General features: G+C 40.0%; 1 long non-coding RNA gene across 2 annotated transcripts in view; it reads left to right on the top strand.

Moving 5' to 3' along the window:
* The window catches only part of LOC146600573 (uncharacterized), a 68,448-nt gene extending 48,502 nt beyond the window's left edge, over positions 1–19,946 (top strand). The window contains exons 5-6 of one of the 2 annotated variants that reach the window (XR_014897975.1): positions 4,650–5,385; positions 19,679–19,946. This is a non-coding gene — a long non-coding RNA (uncharacterized LOC146600573). Of the gene's footprint in view, positions 1–4,649; positions 7,674–19,678 lie in introns of those variants that run through there. The other variant, XR_014897974.1, reaches the window with a different exon arrangement.
* Positions 19,947–20,554: the final 608 nt, after the last annotated feature.

The raw sequence follows: 20,554 nt of genomic DNA, 5'->3' as shown, positions 1-20,554 counted from the left end.
CTGATGCTCTTGTTGCTTKTGAAGAGCTCCACAAAGACAGCAATAATGGCAAGAGCTATCTAAAGTTCTGGTTTTGTCCTAATGAATCACTAACTTGATGGGTTTCTATTCCCTGGCCCAAAATATCATTTTAAAGTCCAGAATTATTACATACCTTACAGTGATTGCTTTTACTAGCAGTAATATTTTCTCAAAGCACTTTGACTAATATGGTTTCCTTACTTCCCAGCACTGCCCAGCATAAATTCCCTGATATTGAAATAACTATCCTTTCCCAGGTGAGGAACCCTACCACAGCTGCCTGCTTTGGGGAATTATTGCAGAAAAATCACTGAAACTATCAACCTAGTGCACAGCAGCAGTAAGAGAGGCAAACAAGATATCAGGCTGTATTAGCAAGGGGATAGAATACTAAACAAGAGGTGATGCACTTTCTGTATACGAATCCTTATTAGCAATAACTCATATGGCGCCTATCTAGACCTCTTTGCAGGGCTGGGCACAGTGATACAGGAAGCATATTACTGCCTTACAGAGAATACACCATAAGGCAACAAAGATAATATCAGGTCTCTAAAATCTAAGGTGTAAGAAAAGGTTAAGGRAGTTGAATTATTCTCCCCAGAAAATAACAGCCACAGATGTGACCTAAAAGAAATTTTCGAAATTACGGACAGGGCCTGATAAAATTGTTAATGACACATTCATTTAGAGTGGCAAAACATTCATAAAAGGARAAGCATAAATGTTATAAAACTGAGATTAAAGAAGAATTCGTAGAACTGAGCTATTTCATGCATAGATCCTTAAAAGCAAATGCATATCCACTCCTATTGAGGCCAACAAAAAAATTGTCATTGATTTGAAGGAGGTACAGCTATTTTGGAATAATTCCTGAGAAAGACAAACAAAAAAACATTGTGCAGGAGTTAAAATGATGTTTTGCTCTGCTATTCRTTTCTGAGCTAAGAAGAGCGATGGAGGAGAAACACTCAGAAGAAAAGGTTAAATTACAGTAGAACGGCTAGGTGACATTTCTTCTTTCTGCCTGGGAGATCACATCTTTAAGGAAGTTCCTAGGTCCGAGTTTCCCTGGGCAGGAAAGGAGAGCTGAATCTGTCCTGGAGGGGAAGCTGAAGGCTGTAAAACAGGATTTTTCTCTTTCGTATCCCCTATCATTTACAGACGGGGAAGAGAAATTGTTGGACAAGAGCAACTTAGACAAGAAACCAAGGCCACAACGCCGTCCTGCAAATGCAGTGATTGCCGAGGGTGATCCGGCTTTGATGAAAAAGGGGCCTGTCACTGCACCCTCTCCTGCCTAGGAGCCAGCCTCGGGAGGGAAGGAGCTTTTGTGGCCCCCAGCTGAGGAGAAATATTGGTGACCGTCAACCCCGCCTGAAACACGGGTGGGGAGAGTGCATCCTGCGTGCTCTGCGGGGAGGGAAATGTTTCCTAGAGCGCAAGCAGCAGCGCTGGACGAGCCAGCTAAACTCCCTCCCAGAAAGCGCTGCAGCAGCAACGCGGTGCCTCCCGACTCCCCCTAGCCCACCTCCTGCAATAAATGTCAGACTGCAGCCGTATTGGGCATAATTAGCCTATGATAATAAATTACCCACATTTTCAGGAAAATATTAGAGACCATCATTATCTGGAATAGAGCTGCATTCAGCCACACAACCCTACCTAATATGATGGATGGAGTAGTCACGTCCACTGAATACATTTATCTAGAATGGAGTGATTATTTCAAAGATGAACACAGTCAGAAATAACTGTGTATGAATCACATACTACTACACACTGGAGAGCATCAGAGTAGCAAGGGTTGTAGGTCAGCTGACCAGCCCATAGCTTTTAGTTGGYAGATTATTTCAGACATATACCCTAGGATTTTAAAGCTCAGTCTCAAAATCCCTCTGAATTTAAAAATGATTCTATGTTTTCTCTTGGAAAGGAAAAAAAAAAAACTGAGATACAGGAGGTCTTTTTCCCTACCTTCGAGAAGATCTTGGCTGTTACTGATTCCACTATCCACCCACAAATGAAAGCTTAGTGCTGAAAATACTATACAAAATCACATTGTTAAAGTAATTTTGATAAAACAGCTAATATCTCTATATGAAAAAGAAAGCAAACAGTAAAGGGGTGCAAGGAGTCGCTCATATCCAACTGTCTGCAAGATGAAACAGGAATCACTACAGTGGAAGAGTCTCATCAGCTCTGCAACAAAAATACACATTCATTTTTTTCCTATTTTGCTTTCTAATGGTATTTTTTACTTTTTCCAACCATTTTAGTAATGCAATGGAAACTATTCAGAATCATGGACAAGGTTCACAATTCTGTTTCTTAGCAGCATCCAGGCATCGACAATGTCACGTCTTTTTTTCACGTATTCTGCAAGTGCGTAGGATCACTTTAGACATCAGACTTGCACACCTGCACGTGAAGATCAGATCCTTGTACAGTACCTGGAGACTCCAGAGCTCTCTGAATAAAATTATTTGCCTCAAACAAGCCATGTGGATATCTAGCTCTGTGTAGATTTGTCTTTCAAAAAACACAGCAGCATAAAAATGCATTTTCTACAAATTCCTCTGAATTCTGAGCATGCTTTGTTATACATTTGGAACAATGTATAGGATCTTTTTCTAGTCAGATATATTTCTTGATATTTCCAAGTAAGATGAGGAGAAAATTAATTCAGGATTGGGGGGATGAAAAAAAGCAAAACAGGACAGAAAAAGAGAATAGAATGGGAAAGAGGAAGTAGGAGCCTGTTTGTTCATTTGTTTAGAGTTGATTGTTCACCTTCTGGAATAAGAAGATTTAAGATGGATATTTCAGGTATCTGTTTTTATTCCAGCCTGAACGAAAATTAATATTGCAACTTATTAGTTTGGAAAATGTGAAATACAGTAATATTAGAAATTTCTACTGAAGTCACTTACGTAATGTATTATGAAACTTCAGAGGATCCACGGCTCAAGTACTTCTCACCCCCGACCCCCAGGGTGCGAGGCTCTCAGGAGCACACGTTCCTCTTGCTCGGGAAGACGTCTTTTCTTCCACACACTTGTAGGTTGTGCAAGGTTGTGCAAAACTACATCACTAGGTGCTGTATTGGATTAGCACTCGAAGGAGAGGAGCTTTCCTTTCTAAGTTATTTTCCCTGGATAAACGCTGCTCCATGGGGTGAGGTGCGATGGAGGCAGTGGGAGCAGGACTTCTTCACCTTCCCTCCATAGCCAGCAGTAACACCACGAGAGGAGCACTGCCAGTGCCAGCGTGGTGGGATACAGCCCTCTCGTTTCAGTCAGCAAACAAGTAGAAAAGACAAATGGATTATTGAGAAGTCCTCTGGGTTTTCAGCATCTCGATATCTCTAAGTACTACAAGAGAGAACTTTACAAAAAGAGCTTCTGTGTAAAAAAGAATCGTTTAAGAGTACTTTTCAGGACTGTCCCCAGCAGGCAATTTGCCTCTTGTGTGTAGAGCCATTTCCAAAAACACAAATGCACACCTGTATACCTGCCTATTATGATATAGAAATAATTCCATGAACTCAGTGGTTAAAAAAGAGAGGTTGCTGGATTATTAACACCAGCCAGCACTCTCTTTGTCAAGGAAGAATTAAGTCAGCATTATTTTAAAAGTGTTGAAAATCTTCCATTATAAACTTCATAAAAATGAACTGAAATGTGCAATAAAGATGTAATGATCAGCTGCTGTTTTTCTGATAGGAATTTGACTCAAATCCCAAACCCCTGAAGGTACAGACAAATGGGAGACTTGCTCAAATTAATTTGCTAAAAGAACAGGTAATCACAGAAATTATCCCAACATTTGATGACAGGAAAGCCTATGGTCATGCACACCCAGTCACCCACACATCCTGTCACTGAAAACAAAGGATGCATATCAGGATTGAATTGCTAGGAAACCATTGCAAAAGGGCTATTTGTATATACACAGGTAAATTAATTAGTAAATAAGCAGCAGCTTATATGATGCTGTTGCATCCTCACTAAACTTATAACAAAGCCACCGGGACATCAGGTCAAAGACATAAATTTTTTTTGTTGTCATTCTGCAGGTATGTTGCAATTATTCAGTGTAATGCCCTGGCTAAAGGGCCAGGTGATTTCGGCAAAGGGCATTGTCAAAACTCCAATCGACTTCAGTAGCAACAGAAAAGGGCCTTAAGCAGGCAGGCAGATTTTCTTCCATGTCCTATAAGACTGACGAGTTAGCACAGCCACTTAAAAAATCATTTGTAATCTCTCTTTAAAGCTGTTACTTCTTTATGAAATTTCTCATCCAAAATATTTGCTGAATATACACTAAGATTCTCAAAAAACTGCTTTGTGGGGAGCTCTTCCTAGACAGTAAACATTAAACATTTTCTAGCAAGCCTCTCTTCATGTAGTGAATGGCAGGAAGCGTTTTGTCTGGGTTGATGAGCAATGATATAATTTTGAGGAAAATTTAAGGTTTGAATTACTAAAGTGGAGATTTAAATTTTCAAAAAATAAGTATGAAAGGGACTTTCATCACATATTTTGATGTAGATAGTGTAAATGTGAATGAAAGAGGCTTTGGAAAACTTTAAAAATTCTTGTGCTTTTTCATGTACCTTTTTTCAGGCTGGAACAGCTGTAGAGGAAAGGAGCACAAGAGGTGTCATGAGGAGCAAGGAGGAGTCACCACCCATTGCCAGGGCTTCGTTATACGCTGAGGGCTTTTGATATATGCTAGTCAGTGCATTTTACCTCAGCCTGGTTTGAGTTAAGGGCAAGTTAAGCAAACAGAGCAACAGCAAGGAGCTCTTCACCGAAAGGCCTTGCCACACCTGGGCTTTAGCACATCCCCCACATCTCCAGAACATCACTGCCCACGTCCAGCAGGCCACGGCGCAGATCTCTATCTGAACTGTACGGGCCAGGTAGAGAGCAGGCACAACGAGGGTCGGGCCAAGATGAAGTTTCCTCTGGTTACTGGTGGCAGACGCCCAGAYTCGAGCTGTATTTCTCTTTTGATTTCGGCTGTGTCGTTTGAAGGGGTCCTCTGAGCTGCTTTTTGGCCCATAGACCTATCAGTCACAGTGCTCATGCCACAGTGCTTAACAAAGAGCGTTGCGGGATGGTTGCCTTTTCCCCCCGCTGTGCACGTTCAGTGCTGCCTGCCTGCTGCTCTCCTAGCCTTGTATTCCTTCCTCCCGCAAGTCCTCCTCCTTCCTTTGGGCAAACCGTACAGTCTCACAAGTCATTTGCACTGGGCAAGAAGGGAGCCATAAGGTGATGCACACCTGGGGRACAGCAGGTGATCTGAGGACTTTTGACTATTTCTGCTGAACCACCATCATCTGGCACAACGGCTACAGTAGGTGACAACTTCTATTTTGCATCTCTTTTTAAAGATATTTAATAGTGGCATGCAAATATTACGTRTATCAGCATAGAAAGCTTTCCTATGGAATTTGCTCACAAATYTCTTTCCATTCAAAAATGATTTTGTAATGTAAAGCAATTATATACAAACCTTTAAGAAAGTTGTATTTACTTTGAAATAACACTGTTATCATCGACAGAAAAGATAATAATGTCCTTATGTCTAGATGGAAAATATCCTGTGAATGTCTTGACATTTGCAAAGAATTAAATTGGACCACAGTCAACTGACTACACAAAACCAGAGAAAACCATAGGTACAAAGCAGCCTGTCACAATGAGAACGGGAAACTTACTATAGCAAGAAGCTGCTGGGTATTAATTCCTGTTTATCTGATTTGTGTTGATTACAATTAATACAAAACATTTAGGAAAAAAATGAATAACGTTAAAGATGACATTCAGCAGTAACATGAATCACGGCTTTTAGAAGTTTGATTCAGCTCCCAGTAGCAGAATTCCCTTTGATTCAAGATAAGATAATCAAGAAAGAATGATATTTCCTAGCGACTAGTTTTTTGGAGACAGTTGTCAAGTTATCTGAGTTTTTTTTTAAAACCCGTGTTTATAATGACACTTTTCTTTAGCTCTGTATAGACGTTATCTCTGGAATCTGACCTTTTTAATTAAGAGTAGAGCATAAACTCTAATTCAGCCTCTGCTGAAACTACCAAGGTTGCAATGGCTTCTAACTCAAATCAGTAAAGTCACCTCACTTTCACTCAAAACTTATTTTGGATTTCTTTGAAACATAGTCTGAGATTTCAGGATGGTCAGATGAACTATTTGGGTAAATCACTACATTTTTCAGAATTTTGTTAAAGCTTGAGGCAGGTCTCATTTCCRGTTATAGCATCAGGAAGAATGAACAGGGGATGAGCTATAAAGAGCRGAGTTCTCAGCTGATTTATATTTTCCCACAATTGAAAGTAATTTAAAAAAATATATCAGTAGAGAATTTAACGTAAAAAAGTGTTATAGAAGTAATCGGCACATTTGTGGCAATACATATTTAACAACTTCTGCAACTTAGCCAGTTCTGTCCTATATGTATTTTCTAATTATACATGTAACATTAGGAGAGAAAATAATTTTTTAATTGTACATTATTTGCGGCCAAAAGAAGTCCTACCATTGCTTAAGAACRTGAGAACTACCAGGCAGGGTCAAGACCGCAGGTCTATCTAAACCAGTTTTCCTCTCAAGCAATGACTGCTGGAGGATGCTTTGGGAAAAACAGAAGAAACAAGATGCACACAAAAAGACTGTTGGTGTGGTACACCTTCCCAGGCTCCAGCAAGCAATCTAGTACCAATTTCCTAAGGTAGAAGATGTATCTAGTCCACTGTTTATAACTACTGGTGAGCTGCCTTCCACAAACTTCTCTAACTCATTTTAATTTTCAGTCTGCCCAACTTCAAGYGACTGATTCCCAGACAAAGGTTCCTTTTTGTGGCTCCTGCTTCCTTATGCTTCCTCCCGAGACATCTTCAAATGATCACCAGATCAAATGCAGCTAAAAATGCTGCTATTTTTTACTAATAAAGCATTATAGTACCTACTATGGTAGTATAAGCAGCATACCATTAGTTTTCCTAAAATGCAAGCCTGAGGAATTAATATATACTATTTTATTAACTTTGCCTCTTCTGTTTAAAAATACATTTCTGCTAACATATGGATTTTAAAATAGAAAATGTTTTCCACAATTTTAATCCATTCTATTTCTTACTAATCCAAGTTTATACTGCACTCAAAACACGAGCATATTTTTGACCGTGCACTTAAAATCACTCCTTTATTAGGCAGGCCTAGTGCTCGTCTAGTTCCTCACCTGATCACAGGAAGAGCAAACTTCAGTCGCCASAAACATTTGTATAGCAAAACTCACTGCACGCTATTTCCGCAAAGGAGCTGCGCGAGAGAGGGAGAATCGTGATCAAAGGGAGTTCATGGTTCAACACAACTAGAGTCACCAAACACTGCTGCATCATCCTCCCACTGTGGAAAAGGCATATACTAGTATCACCGCCCTCAGAGAAAGGGGAGAATGTACCCGTACACCTGACTTCGCACACCGAGAAACTCCAAAGTAAAATTGACTTTTAACACAGCTTGTAAATCGCATTAGTACAGCACCAAAAGGCATTGGCCATAATACTGTGTTTGCTCTTCTTTGCAATAAAGAATCGTAAAAGCAAAATAAAGCAGACCTCAGGCATACCTATATTTTTGTCTAAAGAATACGTGCTGCTGGAGTGCTTGTTACRCAGTCAGAGATGAGAACATTCCCCTCAAGTCTCCCCAGCGCCTAAGCTTACTGCCACCGAATCCAAGGCAAAAAACTTCCTTTTGCCCTAAGCCAGCAGGGGTTTAGCGAGCAGGGGCAGCCTCTCCTCGCCCCGCTGCCTCCAGGTCAGGCCGAACCAAAACCCGCCGCTCCTAAGCCAAATCCAATGCACTGGAAAACACTGGAAATGACTTGCTAACAAGAGTGTGCGGGAATAAATTTTCAAGGACCCAYGGAGAAAAATTTAAGGTAGTGGCAAGCAAACGTATATCAATGTCAGTAAAACTGGGSAACAAACACAGTGAAACTCAAACAGCATACCCCAGAAAACGGGTCCCGTTCTCAAAGTTTGCATTTTTCTGCAGCAAATGCACAAGCAAAGCATTACTTCGTGTTGCAAACCACGCCGTGCAAAGGAAGTGTCTTCTGTTTCTCTTTTACAGCATTTCCAGTGCTGCCTTTTTGTCTTTGGAGGCAGTCTGCTATGTAAACGTCCTTCCACAGCCTCTCCAGAATAAAAAGGAGCTCTTAGGAATTGAAATTCTATTTATATTTATCATGGCTGGATAAGAGTAGCGTGTGTTTATTTAAATACTCTACCATTATTTCTTCTTAACAACAGGCAGCTCTGAAGTGCAGTTATAAGTCTGTTTACACCACACAGATACCAAATTGACTTGCTAATGGTAACTTTTATTCGGTATCCATGGGTTACTGTGTCATGTGATTTGACATCAAGTACAGACAGTGCTGATTAGTAGCATCCAGTTCTGTCCATCTCTGTGCATCACTGAACCATCTGGTCATTTATTCACTAATAAGCCCCTAATGGCCCAAATATTCACCGGCCTGTCATTGTGACATGGCATAAAATGCCTACATCTTTCAACTTGCTTTGACATGTTGCTTGTTTCACATCAAAACCCGTCATTTACAGGAAAAGAGCTCAGAGGGGTAAAAACTTGACCTAATCTGCAGTGTTAACACAAAGACAGAGGCTTTGTTATCTGGTAGCCTGACTGAAAGCATGTAAATGGGCATGAATTCATTTTGTACATTTTTTCATTCTCATTTTACAACATTCTTTAAGTTTGGTATCATCCCTAATACGGGTTTTTAGGGGGGTTTTGCTACAAAATTTCTTTATCCRTTAATATGTAAGGGAGTGCTTTAAAGGGAGCTCAGTCCTCAGAGATGTTTTTCAGTTTTCTGTAGGGAAAACATGCATCAACAAAACCATAATGCAGAGCCACCGAACTTTTCTAAACCGTTCTTTTAAAAATTAGTAGGATTGATAATTTTACTCTCTCCCTTTTTCACTGTCTTTCCTTGCTGAGGCATCAGTGGGCAGTATATTTTCTGCCCTAAAGGATGGGAGATGCATTAAGTATTTGCAGAGTTTTGTGTTGTCTTTTGAAAAATCTTTCTACATGAGAAAATCTCACAGTATATCATCACGCAGCAAAGTCAAGCACATTATTACTTAAGATTCATGAATGCTTAGGAACTGAGAAATCTCTCTCTTCAGCCCTATCGCACTAAATAGCTGGAGAAGAAAGAGGTCACAATTAATGCTTTATTTTTTTTTAATCTTACTGGATATAGCCACAGTTAAAATAGTTTAAAAAAAGCAAACACCCATTAAACTAATTGCTGTTGAAATCTTGGTTAATACATCATTAAAATGTGATTAAAGCATGATGTAATTGATTGTAACTAGAACACTTAGGGTGGTTTTATGGCTCTGCAGTCATTGGTGTGATGGGACACATAATTCACCCAGTATGTTAGCTGCACTCGGTGTGTGCCTCTACTGGAGCACCAGCTTCGTGCAGCAGCAATGCTCCGCGCAACAAAAACTTCCATTGTGTCACTTTCTGGCCGTAATTCTACTTGTAAGGCAATAACTAAAGTAATAATAATATGATAGAGCATTATTTTTAAACAGCAATAGTGTTTAAAATAATCTTTCTTTTTTTTCTGGGCTGGTGTTATGTGTATGTGCATGTGTACATATATATATATATATATATACACACACACACACACACACACACACACACACATATATATGTATGTGTGTTGCCAGTGGTAGTTCCTATTAATGACAGGAACATCATCCAAAATAAATCCTCTGCTAGTAAATTTTATCAGAGAATTCAGGTCAGCTAATGAATCAATTTGAATGTTGGCATCTTCATGCTGAGATCCAATCAAGTTTAAAGTTCATTTAAAGTCAGTTAGGTTACAGTACTCACAATCAAACCCATAAACCAGTCTTAGGATACATATACAGGATTTAGTGTACACATTCAAATGTTTCTAGTTTTTGATTATTCACTTTGCCAATCCTTGCTATATTATATTATTCTCAAGGGCATCAATAAACACATTCACTCCTGTCTTATAAGCTTGAGAACACCTTCTGCACTTACTCAGAGCCCTCAAATCTGGGGATGGCTGGAAAACAAGGATTGTGTTTTGTGCAAAATGTCAAGGATTTGAAACTAATCCCTGTTCAACGTTAAAACAAAACCCAGAGCAGAGCCACGTGAAGCAATACTCAGACTGGTATCTTTCTAACCCCTCAAAAGGGCATCTTATTTGTAATGCTGCTGTTTATTTCTCCGGCTTTAAAGAAAAATGCCACCTTACACATGCAAAATCTTTTTGACAACATTTAATCAAAGAGGAGAATTTCTATGAAAAAGAGTCCGCTTTGATGACCTGTCATTTTTGGATGGAAAAAGCAGTTTTGTCAATGCCACAAACAATGATCAATTCAGGATTCATTACACTTTATGGAAGTAAGACTTAAAGGTGCCAAAATACTAAATAGAGGTTCTCAGCCCTTTGTAGGCTTAGCTTTTAAATTTTTTAAAACACATTGAGCATTCCTCAATTTGATATTTAAAATAATGTTACTTACAATTGCTGAGCATGAGTAGTAGTTAGAGAATGAGTCTTTCAGATCTTATTCCTTTTTTCAAATTTTGAAAATTAAATAACTAAATTTGTGTAAGTTGAAAAGTCTCATTGTAGCAATTTCAGTCACACTGACAATTCTGAAAAATGTTTTGATAATTTTAAAATCTGTTTTCTGATATTAATACTTTCTGAAACTTAATTTTCAAATTTTTTATTTTTATTTGGAATGCAAATCAAGTTATTTGAAACATAAAAATTTAGTTGAAAAAAAGTAGTTCAGCTAAGGAAAGTCAGTCTTTAGTCAAATAGAAAGGRTTGAAGGGAGCCATGTTGATGGTATTCAAAAAATATTTTTAGTGTGGAGTAAAAGAAGGAATCATAACCCGCTCTGTAGCCCTAACCTTTCTCATGAAAAACGTTCTGTTTGTCTAACTGGCATTCCCTGACAAAAACCCCAGTCCCACTCAGCATCTAATAAGACTGGGCTCACCACCAACTCTCAAGGAATAATGCTGATGGAATGAGAAATAGAGAGAAGTGTTTATTTCTGAGATTTAGAGGAAAGTTTCCTCCGAGGAGTTATGCTGCTATATTTGGAACATGATTTTTAGCGTGATGGGGCGCAGGGAAGCTGAAACATATCTTGACCAGCAAGCTGCAAGACAACCATAAACGTATTGTCAGCTGCAGTATATTATAGGATTTGCACAAATCTCTAAACATAATGATGTTGTCAGTAGCAGGTGCACAGATACAAATGGAATAAATTATATTTTTAAAAGTAGGGTGGCATGATTCTTTTCAACCAGAGTAAGTGTGTCATGTTGCAGAGTGATAGCTAGTATGTGGTAGTATCTGCTGTCATCAATTGGCCACATTTTGAACTTTTTCTTTTCTTTTCTTTTTTTTTTTTTTTTTTTTTTTTACTGTGCAAAGGCAAGATCATATTTGACATGCCCAGTTAATGGCAGAAAAATAATGGTACTCAAACCCTTAATGCTTAGGTACTTCAAATACTGGGCCATCCCTTCAAACAGATCCCCYTGAATGAGAAATATCAAAACACTAGCACCACTTATTTCGGTAAAAGCAAAACAAAACAAAAAAGGGAAAATAATTGTTTGGTCACTGCTAAAATTTGAAAGCTAATCTTTCTCCAGAAAATGCCTTTTTGATGGATGATCTTTTACGCTTACCAGAGACAAGCAGTTGCAGCCTCTAAGTGACCATTTAAGAAGCTAGCTAATAAGTATTAAAAGGAAATCTTATTATTACCTTCTCATATACAAGATAACAAGATTGCATTTATATAGCACTATTTGACCAAACACCATACATTAATCAAAAGGCTAGCACATGTTACTCATATATTTCAAACAGGTGAAGAAAATAATGTATGAACAGATAACAAGGGGGATTAAAAAAAAAAGTTACACACTGAATCAGTGGTTTATCCTCGATCTCCCGATTATGCGTCTGCTCTCGACAGAGTACCTTTGGCAATCTTCCCCAGACTTCTTTGTAGAAGAGCTTTTTAATTCCTCGCTCTACAGAATAAAGTACCACCAGTATCTTAACTCCGGTAACATTACAAACTGTCTCTCTACAGCAAGTAGAGGTATTTTTTTAATACATTTTTAATTCAATATAGTAGCAAGATGATGGTTCCCAGCCGCTGATGAAGAAATATACCGCTCATACGCATTGAAGTAGTAGCATTTTGCTACTATTCACTTAGAAAGAATTTAATATAACAACAAATTTTAATACTCAAAASCAAAAATGCAAAATATATTCAACAAGCTTCTGAATACTTTTTTCTTGAAAGCACCCACATTTTTATGTGTAGAAATAAGTATTTGTGAAAGTGATACTTGTACAACCAAACTAGTGAGCATTAATACTGCACCGCACTCTTTTAGTTTGGATAACATTATGATGGTATTTTTAACGCTCCGTGTAATTACATCCCAATTCTATAAAGACATTTAAGCATTTGCTCAACTTTTCATAGTGAATATTTCCATTGATTTTACAATGTATCCAAGTCTTTCAAATATTAAGGCCTAAGCACAAGGCTAATTATATGCAAAGAGCATTTGTATCTCTTCTGAAGATAACAACTGTCCCAAATTCGAACGTAAAAAGACTCACTGTMTGCCTAATTATTGACTTTTTATTAAATAGTTTACTTGGAAATACAGCGGTAGAAATTTAGATCTCCATATTTGCTACTCAGACCCAAACTGCCTTTTTTACAGAAATTTTATACAGAAGTAAACACTATTAAAGCAGCAGAAATACTACTGGTGTGCTAATCACGCTGCAGTTGAGAAAGTCAAAATAGCGTACGCCCCTGCTAACAYGGGGCACTGTAGCAGCATAGTGCATGCACCCAAACAGTAGAAGTTTTTGGAATTCAGATCCATTATTGCTTCCAAACAATTAAAGGAAGATCTCTAGTTCAGTAAATCCCAAGTAGGATCAGATATATGCTATAAGCTAATGACCAGGCTACAGTGATATCCATATGGCGATTAGAGATGCGGACCTAGATTGTTAATGAGTCTGAGTCCACCCGCCGAAACGAGAGCCTTGCCACGGCAGCTTGGGGCGCGCGGTCCCCCGCTCCTCTCACGGGCCACATATTCACGCCGGCAGGCACGCTACTGAGCTGTCTGGCCCCACAGCCACACTTCTCACTCCAGCGACATCAAACACTTTAACAGGCGGCAGAGCAGAGCCGAAAAGCACAACCGCCCCCTTCCACACGCGCCCGTCTTCGTGCACGAGTACACAGCTACCAGCCTCCTAGCAGCCCCAGACCCACTAATCACTCACAAATGATCTGATCCCACGTTTGCTCCCTGAAGTAATTAACTAACAAAGGTGATTATCCCAGGGTCACCAGCAGGCTACCGAGGAACGACTGTTACCGCAAACCTGGAAGACTGGAAATGAGAAAACTGTGGCTGGCTGAGCCGGTGTATAGTTACGACTCACTCTTCTGCATGAAGAAAATAGTGGCATGAAGAAAATTCAGCACATGCCAGCTGTATCTCAAATAGCATAAAGGCTCTAAAGTCTACAACAAAGACRTATGAAATGCCGCTTCATCTGCTTATCCTACTAAGTAGTCATTTATTATTTTCTACAAGAATCTATTGTTCCCTGTAAATTCTTTTTAAGTTATCATGGAAAGTGATATAACAGAATCCCCTGAGGGCCCTTAGATGACAGAGGCCCTGCCACATTACATTTTCTGCCAAGATATTAATTAAATACCGTAATTAAATGATTCGTAAGAGAAAAAAAATAATTGTTACAGCATGCACTGTGTCATCACCGAGGATAACAAAAAACTTAAAGCCTAAGTCAATTGAAATGCACCCACCATGTGAAAAATARGTAAACAGATTTGAGACAGACCCATCATATATATAGTAGTGACAAACTTTGTTGGTTTGCCAATAGAAAGCTTTATGCACATTTTCTTGCTATGTCTGTATTTGATGTACATCTTAGATTTTTTTATTGTTTTCCATATGAGTATTTGATAACATGATTTCATTTGCAAACAGAATGATTTATGAGGACTTCTTGCTACAAAATCATAGAAGTTCTCCTCTCAACAGTCATGAGCTACCCTASCTGATCTTTTCAGAAAACCACCTTCTTGTTCTGGACTTGCAATTTTCATCAATCTACCTCGAGACCTGAGAGATTCTTAGATACTGAATAGTTACAAATTAATCCAAAATCAATAGAATTCAAGAGTGTAAGGTAACTCTGAAAATAAAGCCCAGACACAAACTCTGAGACACTCACAACCAGACTCTCTTTGGAAATAAAAGACCCGCAGTGTACACCCTTCCCAGGTCATATTGAAGCTATAGCACAAGCTCTAGTCTTGCTCTAGAGCACAGTGTATTAGCAGATGTTCATCACCAACACGCACGTTTTCTGAGGAGTCCAGTCCTGAAGACCTCTCTCAAGCAAATCTCTTTCCAACTTGGATCTAAGTTCAGATTTTCGCCCTACAACGACTGCCCTCTCGCTGCATCCTTTCCACCCACGCGCCGAGTGATGCCTTTGATCTGTGACAACACCGAAACGGTCAGGAAGAATATTTGTCTCATTATTATGGGCCTCTGCCTGTTTCAGGCAACAACAGGAGTGGAAAGAACATTGGAGCCCTATTTAAAAAAGCAATTTTTGCTGTCTTGGATCCTGGGAAATAAAGCCTACTTTTTAACAGTTTGTTTCATAATTCTGCATACAATTAAGATAAATAGATGCATTTTGAGTGCAGTTAAGCTGAAAAGAAACTTCCCCTATTTTATCAAACTTATACCACAGTTCTTTCTTGTCCATTTATGCCAAAAGTCAGGCACTGTATCAGTATCAGGTTGGGCTGGCAAGATCTATTACAGTTTTTGTGTGCCAGCTTTTGGTTACATAATATGTCCCAAATTCACTTCTTAGAAACAAACCTTAGAGCACAAATCACCAAATCCCTCCCTCCCTTGTCATGCTGCACTGTTCACTTATTTTAGCAGAAAGAAGAGCTGGCCTTTAGCTGACTTCATTCCGGAACTAATTACCTGAGATTAGTGACTTGTACAAACCTTGCTGATTTCAAGGAAATTCACTGAGCAGACTCCACAGCAAACACAAAAACATGAGGTTTTTCACATGGGCAACAGCAGTTAGTGTAAAATATTCCTCCCTCCTCTAAAATCACAGAAGAAAATGTGGATCAAAGCAGAAACTACCAAGGAGCCACTTAATTATTTAGGGCACTCTATAAACAAATCTCACATTTTTAGGCCTTCATTTACCTCCTTTTCTAAACATTTTCTTTATTTTTCCTCCATACAGCCACTTTTAAGGAAAAAGACAACATCCTCCATGCCAAATCCCCATTTTGAGCCTTTCTTTTTAATCAGTTGGGGCRGGCTTTGCACAAAGAAAGCACAGCAATCAACCCCGACAAGCTCATAACCTGAACAAGGACAAACAGGAGAACGAAGGGCACGAGGGTGAGGGTAAGGGTGAGCCTTTACAAACCCCTTCTCGGCTTGGGCTGTAATCTCCTAGACACCACCTCTTTTCACTGGCATAGACATTAGATGGAACTTAATTGTGGAGACAAGTGTGACAATATAGTAATAACCGACGGTATTAATAAAACTTCCTTCAGTTTCTCATGTCATTTTTTAAAGTGCTTCACAGCTTCTGAGTTCATAACCACCACACACGATGCTTGAATACAGCTTCGAACAGTGTCAAGGGAAACTTCAGCAAACGCAGCAGCCTGCATCTGCACAGGTCGGGCCGGACCCTGCTATATAAGACCTTAAATCACATCAGAGATGGTTCACTAGGCCTCTCCTGTTGGCCACAGCTGGTTCAAGCATCTGCACTAAAGCCTTCGCATAGGAACCTTGCAGAGCAGCTGGCCATCAGCTGATTCTTAACAGACTTTAGGCCACCACAGCTAAACCTATCKGCTTGTTTGGGATGTTTATTGGCTTTTCACACAGGAACACTGGTGTCCAAAAACTGGAGCTAGGCTCATTCCCAAGTTCATGCAGCATGTGAAGGACTTCCTGACCCCTGAGCTTCCTAAATACAGTGAAAATATGATCCTGTGAGTCAGGATCTCTCTCTATGGAAGTACAAGGTTTCATCAATCTACATATTTCTCATGTTTTTAGAGTGAAAGGAGAGGAATGGTTTGCTAGCAGCTTCTCATTAATTTTTGATAAATAAAAGAGGTTATTAGTTTAGGTTACCTGGCCAAACACAGTAAACTGAATAAGACACTATGAATGAAGAATTTGGATTTTGAAGGAATAAGTTCCTAGAAAGAATAATCAGTTTTTTAGTTTCAGCACCCTCTTTACTCTTTTAAATTTCCACCTATTGTAAGAACAACTAGTGCTGGGCAGATTTCTGGAAAATATTGCTGAAACAGAGAGTATTGTAGAGAGGGTTGTAACGCTTCATAAAAAAGAAACTAAGAAACTGAAACAGATAAGAATTATTTATTTGTATTCTTGTCTATAGACAAGCTCCCTCTATAGAGGGAGGATAACTTTTATGTTGTTAATTCCTGYAACTCAGATTTCTAACTAAGTTTATACTGGCACCATTCTGTTCTGTAGTCAAAGAAACCAAACTACCTACTTTGCCTAAAGCTAAAAGGATTATCTTAATTTATTGTTAAACTCATGGTATACATAAGTAGTGTTTGCTACTGTAAACTATAGTGCCTCCTTTCTGAAACATCTTGCTGAAAATAGCAACAAAGAATAAGTTAAACAACTGKAATGAACATAGAGCATGCCACATTATAAAGCAGTGCAGCATCAAAACTGCTATGTATATCACGGAGGGAAAGCATTTGTTTTATAATTAGGTAAGACTGCACATTTTTTAATTGCTGTCAGGAGTCCTTGAAGGAGTGACCATATATACACACTTTCATTTCACTATGCAGTAATTTAATCTCAGCGAATAATAAATTTTTGTAGCATTTAGAATAGAAACCATATGCACTATTTGCTCTTTTCCACCACCTTGTCAAACAAGCAGCAGTAAGCAAAACTGTTTAAGCCTTTATATCTTRCACAGACCCACCTACTGTTCCACATAGTGTTGAACCACTCGAGAATTTTGGCTCACAAAGATAAACTTCAAAAGGAGTAGGCAAGAAGTGTCCTGATAGTAGATACTAGATGCACAAGAACAAGTCACTCTGAGGGATTAACAGCATCATTGCAATTCACATATAGACAGGTTCATGTATATTATTCCTTCCACAAATAGTTATTTTCTCTTGTGTTGATCAGAGCAGAATTTTAACCCCTCCCTAAGTTTAATGAGGGTATGAAAGATTCCTGTCATACCAAAACGATTTAAGTTTATGATGCAGAGTGCCAGAGGAAGAAAAGGGAAAGACAAACTGAGCAGACCAAGGGCCATCGTTCCCCATCTCACTCGGGGTCTGAATAGTTACAGGCCGGAATAATCTCACTTAAGGCTTTCAGACTATTGTAACTGCTTTCCTTCCAAAACAGAAATACGGGTAAGAGAGCGTCGATGGGGCAACGAGGAAAGTTAAGATCACTGCAGATGCCAGAAAAACGTTAAAGTCTGTGCCCAGTTTGGTAATCCAGTGAAAACCCTGTGCGTTTTTCTCCCTGCTGGATGTCCAGCTTGAGAGCATCACGGAGAGCATCCACCCCAGGCAGGAGACGCTGCTCAGCAGGCAGACAGCTCCCGCTTGTATCAGCTGAAGTTTCGAAAGCGCTTCCCAGCGCAGCCCTGCACGGAGCACGCTGCAGCGACTCGGCGCGGGAGCCAGCGGCGCGGCTCAGCCTCCTCCTCCCGAAAACGCGCCTCAGCCAAGCGCGCAGTCAGCAGCCCGCTCYGGGGGCCCGTGCCGAGAGGCAGGCAGCCTCGAAGGGGCGGCAGGCCCGTGGGTGGTCGGCGCACCCCTCGCCTGCGGGAAACCTGCATCCTCCCTCCTTGGCCCAGGCGGAGGAGACCAGCTCTCCCGGGCACCGCTGGCAGCCTGCTCTCCAGGTTTACAGTAGCAGCGTTAAAGTTCACTAATCTCCAAATCTGTTAAGATGGGGAAATCTTACACAAATACAGTACTGCTGGGAAATAAAAAATACGAAATTCAACTGTAACCAATCCGACTTCCTTTAGACAAGGCAACCAAAGAAAAAACCCTCCAAGAGCTCTCTGTAGACTATTCAGACACCTTATTTAAGCTTTGTAAGAGGAACTGAAACCATAACGATGGTCACATGTAAATATCAGATAGCTCAGTTACATCAGGAACCACAGGAATCTTTTATGCAAAGAATATCAAACGCCTATAGATTAAAAAAAATAAGATTCTAATATATAACAAAAATCATAATTTTCTTTAACAGTAGAATCAGAATGAACTCATGCCAAAAGCTATAAGCAGAGATACTCCTAAYATGGTTGCAAGCTCATATTCTGCTAGAAGTTTTTGAACTAAACATTTAGTGAAGCACATCTCTGGGTCCTAATTTTCTAAAATTTTGGTACAGAGAATCTTTGATAAATAAAGCCTTAAGTGTTGCGCGGATGTGTCTCAGGCCCTGGGGCTCTATAATCACAGTATTTTTAAATTTCTTTAAAAATTCAGTGCAGTTGTCAGATATGTGCTCATTTTAGTTATGCATAGGTGGGTTTGCAGTGGCATCGGATGTGCAATTAGCCTATTCCCAGGTGAATGTTCTTTGCAGATATCTCACCGGAGAGATCCCTTTCACATCTTTGCCTRTTTAGAGGTAGTAATAAACCAGTTGTCACAGCACACACATTTCAAACTGATTTCTAACGCTGTGTTGCAGCAATACCTTTCCACACTATAGTGCTAGTGGTGCTAAAAGACGTGTTGCAGAGAGCTACTGARAAAGGTCCCCACACGTGGACACATACCGTGCCACAGCATTTCTCCTGGGAAAGGAGTTTGCAATGATGGCACATAAGCAAGCAGCTGATAGATTATGGCACTTGAAGGAAACACAGAGAGCACAGCACCTCAAAGATCAGGATATTAGTGAAGCCTCATTGTACCATAGCTGCTTTGCTCGTGACTAGTTGAGAAATACCCTGGGTCCAGTCCTCCACCAACACAGGTCTCCGCTGCACTGACTTCAGGACCAACGCTGCCATCTTCAATTTCAGTTTGGGGAGCCCCAGCTGAGCCAGTTTAACCCAGCAAAGCATCTCCCTTCACCATAACACAAGGAGAGCATATATTAAGCAGAGGCATACAAAAAAGCAAGTGTTGGCTATCTCCTACCACCCAGCGCTGTAGCTAATGGYTGTGCTCCTTGCACGTGGTCAGCCATCGGCCTGGAGTAACTATATCTTAGASACCTTTGCTGGGGCTATTTCTGTTTAAATGGGTGGCACAGAATCAATACGCTCTAATGGAAAAACTCTCATTCAGTGCAGCACCTACWGCAAACTGCTACATTAGACCCGCTTGTGCAAGACCTCGTGCCAGAAGACCAGCAAAATTAAACAAAGTCTGTGGGGCTGCCTCAGTTTCCTTCAGCAACGCGCCGCCCAGGGCCATTGCAAATGGGAACACCTCAAAAGCAAAGCGGCCAAAGGCCCCTCACCGTCTTGTTTTGCCAGGTACACGTCGCTTTTGCCTTCTCCGAGACGGGGCGGCAGCGTGGTGGCAGCAGGTCTGCCCCTCCGCTCACCTGCCTGGCCCCGCGCACCTCTGCGTCGGGGCGGCGGGACGCTCCCAAAGCTTTACAACCAGTGAAAATCGGCACCAGTTTCGCAATTCTGGCACAACGGGTCTGCTCTTTGAAGTCTGGTTACAGGTTTTTACAGTTCTATTTTTAAAACAGTATTAAAGACGTTTAAAGTGGCAGGGCCTACCAATAAAAGCCATGTTGTCCAGAATCAGGATGCTGGTCCCAATTTAAACTGGCCATTAAACACTAATATATCCAAATAAAAGTGGTCTGATTTACAAAATACCTCAGACTGATTGAATGTTTGTTATCCAATTCTTCTTTTTTTTCAGGACTTCAGATGTCATTTGCCCTATTCTTTTTTTTAAAAAAAAAATCTGCAAGGCTTTCTATATGTACTGTACTGTAACCATGCTTAAAAATCAACTATTAACAGGAAATACTATAGTGTAACAAAGGAAAGATGCTAATAAAGATTTACATTTCTCCTGGCTGTACTCACGACTTAAAATACAGCTTACAGCACTGCTCTGAGGTCTTGTTTTCTGRAACCCGCTCAGGATATACAGTAACCAGCTTCTGGTTTTTATCATCAAGCGTTTCTATCTTCCCTA

The sequence above is a fragment of the Rhea americana genome, unplaced genomic scaffold, assembly GCF_003343005.1.
Source record: "Rhea americana isolate MKP2758 unplaced genomic scaffold, rheAme1 scaffold_12, whole genome shotgun sequence".
Lineage (NCBI taxonomy): Eukaryota > Metazoa > Chordata > Aves > Rheiformes > Rheidae > Rhea > Rhea americana.
Note: the sequence above shows the minus strand (reverse complement) of the source record. Positions and strands in the feature narration are given on the sequence as shown.